Raw genomic sequence first — 5,120 nt, 5'->3', positions numbered from 1 at the left:
GCTGCATTTGTATCAAAAGATGGCCTAGTTGGCCATCACTGGAAAGAGAGGCCCATTGGACTTGCCAAGTTTATATGCCCCAGTACTGGGGAATGCCAGGGCCAAAAAGTGGGAGTGGGTGGGTAGGGGACGGGGGGGTGGGGTGGGGAGTGTATTGGGGACTTTTTGGATAGCATTGGAAATGTAATTGAGGAAAATACCTAATAAAAAAAATTAAAAAAAAAATAATTTGACCAGGGAGGCAGGGGATTAGAACTACAGGATCAAGCAGTTTCCTAGAGAGAAAAATGGGACGAGGGAAGAAATTTAGCAAAATTAAGTTGAAGTTAAAAGCCATTTGAAGCCTATTTCATTATGAAAACCTAATATGGTAGAAGCTACCACCACATTGATGTCCAAAGTAGCTGTACAAGTTTCAAGTCCCACCAATCTTATTTTACATCTAAAAATGTGATTGCTCAGTTTCCTCTTATGGCCACCATGCTTGTCTGTTGTCATGTCTCCCTACCATGATGGACTTTTAGTCTTTTGTAATTCAAGACTCCCCCCCAAAGAAACTCTTCTTTATATATATGTGTCCTTGATAGTAACATATACCGCAACAACATAAACATATCTAATACATATAATAAAATTGTGTAATATTATATGTGTGTATGTTTGTGTGTGTTTGTGTGTGTGTGGGGGGGGTAGTCTCAATTAAATAGGGATAATTATTTTATAATAGGGATATAGAGCTCCAGCTGGCATCTATTGTAGACAAATGAGGTGTCCTGTACCAGAAATAGGTTATATCTAATTAGTTTTTGGTCAAAGGCATCCTATAGGAATCCCCAAACCACTTAGGTTGTGGTGAAGGCTATAGATTTCTCTTCACAAACTGATGGCAAGAAGAAAACAGCCATACAACCTATTGAACATTTAGATGTAGAATTTTTGGCTACCTAGAAACTTTACACCCATGGGCTACTGCTCTTAGTACCTGAAGATACTCTATATGTTACCAAAACGTACAGGTCATTCAGCTACAAAACCTTTGATATACACAAGTGTCCTTCCTACAAGGTATGCTAATGTATTGGTGGCATAAAGCTTTTGGGAGTAACAACTGAAAAAAATGCAAAACACAAAACAAAACCATAGAACTTTGAAAGTTTAGCTTTGAAGCTCTTGAGCTATGTTGAGCTTTGCTTGGCTTTAATTGACTTACCAAAGCAGAAACCTTAAGTCTTAGAATTCAGTATAGTGCCCCAATTCTTAACCCAGAAGTATCTGATAATCATTTGCAAATGAAAATCTAGTTTACTTCAAGGGAGTCTCACTGGAGAAATAAACTACTCTTAAGGGTAGGCTTCATGCCTGGCAAGAGATGGCCAACAGAAAAAAAAAAAAAAAAAAAAAGAAACTAAATTTCTTTTCAGGTTCGTTTTCTTATAATGTCATGCCAGAGCCATTTCTTTTACTTACTTAAAAATTATCATTTCTTAAAAAGTTTTCTTCACTATGTAAAATTTTAATTTGATGTTGTCCAGGGCTCCCTCCTGGACTGCTTCACAGGTTCTTGATGGGCTGGTGTGACCAGTATGGTACTACTTCTTGTCTCATTTGGTTTCTGGAAATGGACAATTTCTCATTCAAATTGCCAATCATCATTTGGTCAAAGAGAACTATGTTCTTCATTTTCTCCAACTGCTACTCATAAACCTGGATCCTAACTTAAGTATGATCCAGACAAGAACTGAGCACAGTTCTTCAATCACTGGTGGTTTCCCAACAGATTGATCTCCTTGACGTGGAGGGTCTCATTCCAGAATGTTGGCGAGTTTGCAACTGTCTGTTGACTTTTGAATACACGTTCGCCGAAAGCTACCCGATCAATGGTTTGCAGAGCAAATTTATACTTAGCCATCTTGGGACCCTTCACCAACCCCCACAATAGTGCTGTATCCAGCAGCAAGCAGCAGTGTACATTATTATTTTTTTTTAATTTTAAGTTTTGTTTTTTCTCCCTTTACCATCCAGGTTCCTTTTTTTAATTAGATATTTTCTTCATTTATATTTCAAATGCTATCCTGAAAGTTCCTCCCCCTTCCCTGCTCCCCAACCCAACCATTTCTGCTTCCTGGCCCCGGCCTTCCCCTGTACTGGGGCATATGATCTTCTCCAGGTTCTTTGTATATATACTATGGTTTCCAGTTTTGAGTCTTTATGAGAGTTCTCAGTGTGAAAACCAGTGGCTCTTTGTGTCTGTTCGGTTCCCTGTGTATTTTCTTGGACTTTTCTTTTGCTTTTATTTGTTTAGCCCTATTCCCATGTGCTTGTTTTATTTTACATTATTATATTATATTACACTTTATTCTTTTCCCTTAGGAGCCTCTTTGTTTTCTAATGAGAGCAGAAACTGAGTAGCTCTGAATGGAAGGGGAGGTAGGAAGGAACTGGGAGGAATAGATTGAGAGAAAACCATAATTAGGATATATAAAAAACAATCTATTTTTAATAAAAGGAAATAAATAAAGCAAAAAGTGTAAATTGGAAGCCTGGTGAGGCTATATAATCTCAAAGCCTGCGCCAGCTTACATATTTCGTCCAGCAAGGCTATACTGCATAAGCCTCCCCAATAGCAATGTTACTGAGGACCAAGTGTTCAAATACATGAGGCTGTGGGGCATAATCCATCATTCAAACCCCAACATTCTACTTGCTGACTTTCATAGAGTCATTTCTTGACTGTTCTGCAAAATGCATTTACTCCCAAATTTTCAGTCCCCTTAAACCTCCTCTAACAGCAACACCAACTGGAGAGAGCCTTTTGGTGATATTCTTTTTCAGATCACTGCTACATACTATATATCTTTTACCATCCCTCTACTTTTCCTTTTCAGTTGAGTTGGGAGAAGGTTTCCACATGGGTTTTTATATTCTCTTTTTTTGGATTATTCATTTCCTTTGCCTTCCATCTCCCTGATACGCCCATGTTCCTCATTGCTTATGCCCTTTTTGGTTCTAATAATCCACCTCACTAGTTTCAGGCCTAAATGGAACACTTGTCTTACCCTATGGATGGGAAGGCTCAGGAAACAGCTCCAAGGAGGGGTCAGAAGAGATGTAAAAGTGGGAGATGGAAAGAGTGTTCTGAAATTCTGTCTTTGGGATGTGACACAGCTATGCCAATGGTGAACTCACAGAAGTCATGATTATAGTCATGACATTAAGTCCACCCTAAATTCTGGGGTGGATATAATAAATGGCTTCCTGATCCTGTACTTTACTGAGAAGTTATTGGCAGTGGATAGTTATAGGAGAAGAAACAATCATTTTTTAATGTGGCCACAGGTACATTTCTCACACTCCAGTGTGTGGTCCTACACACATGTACACTGATATTTAGTCATAGTTATTCGCTTTACATTTAGGCTAATCATTTACTATCACTTAATTTAGTTGTTCATATCATTATGGTTTTGGCCATTGAATAATCTTTCATTTGGTACATGCATCCCTTTAGTATACTTACAACATCACAATGAGACTTGTTTGTTTGACTGATGATCAAGCACTTCCTTGGAACTCAATCATACTGGAAGTTCATCTACCATATTTGCTGCCCTAGTCTTTGAATTAGTCAATTATTTCTTTTGATTGGGCTCATGGTACTGTCCTCAATAGCTATTGAACTTGGACTCAAGGGTTAATTATAAATACTTAGAAAGTGATAATATAAATTATGATTACATTTTATTATAATCATTTTAAATTCAATTATTTAATTATTAAATTTAATCTATTGTTTCCTGCACATATTTGCTAAGCACTTGTGTGGGATCTAAGTATTGAGAAAAGAGATATGGAGGGTATTAGAGTTTATAAGACCTGGGCCTACATCTTGAAAGTTCACAGTCTGCAGATATTTTCTAGCTGGCATCTGTCAAGTTATATGTACCATGAAAATCTACTCAATTAATTCTCTAAATAATAATGGAATAATAAGAGCATTCATTTCATTATTAAATCTTGAACAATATACAACATCCTTAAGTCTTAGAAGAGAAAAAATATTTGTTGCATAGACAAATATATGGAAATATGTGCCTATGTCCCTATGTATAGACAGATAAATGAGGTTATGGTTAAGCAATAACTAACATAGGAACAAAGACAAATAGTGTGTGATAACACCATATAAATGTCATGATTTAATTTGTTCAACTACATTAAAGTATGAATAAATATCAGTCTAACATTGTTGGACAAAGTGGAAACTTAAGGGTTCTTTAAAAGCCATTTGTATGGTGCTTGGCTGGGACAAACGCATGAAGGAACATATTGTTAAAGTGGACACAGGTGTGAAAGGTTAAGGCTGACCTGGGAAGGGACATTTGGCTGAAGTAGACACAGGAGAAAGGGTGTGCTGCCAAAGCAAGCACATGAAGGAACACATAATGAAGGATTTTTTTTTTTTTTTTTTGCTAACAACATGCATGTATTGGTCTGCCTTACATTGCATAGTTGAGATGCATTTGTTGGGACTCCATAGAAAGAAATACACCAAAAAACTTGTGGTGGTTTACTGCAGTCTATTGCTGCTTCCAAGGACTTGAACTGATTGGATACACATGCAGGGGCAAGATGTGTGCTGAGGCAAGGCCTGTGCAGGACAAGTGATGTTTGGAGGTTATAAATAGGACTCAACAGAGTGACAAGGACAGAGCTTGGCTTGCTGCTACAGCTAGCTGTGCAAAACTTCTGGGTCTCGTGTCTTTGCTGATCTTTTTTTTTCCTTGGAGAGGCACAGCTCCTGGTGTCCTTCCAGGTCCCTCCTACTGCCTCAAGCAGAGGCTGCAACCTGGCTGTCTCTGCTAGGTCGTGTCACTGCTGTTGCTAACTTGACTCTACAAAACTGGACTACTAGTCTATCTTTGAAGTGTTTGAGGGTGGATTGAGCTGCCTCTGCCTGCTAACCTGTGAACTGAACTGCTGATTTCCAGACAACACAGATGGGAATTGCTCCAAAGAACCTTTCTAGAATCTGTCCATTGATGAGAGTGGGGTGTTGAAGTCTCCCACAATTATTGTGTGAGGTGCAATGTGTGCTTTGAGCTTTACTAAAGTTTCTTTAA

The sequence above is a fragment of the Mus caroli genome, chromosome 4 (assembly GCF_900094665.2).
Source record: "Mus caroli chromosome 4, CAROLI_EIJ_v1.1, whole genome shotgun sequence".
Taxonomy (NCBI): domain Eukaryota; kingdom Metazoa; phylum Chordata; class Mammalia; order Rodentia; family Muridae; genus Mus; species Mus caroli.
Note: the sequence above shows the minus strand (reverse complement) of the source record.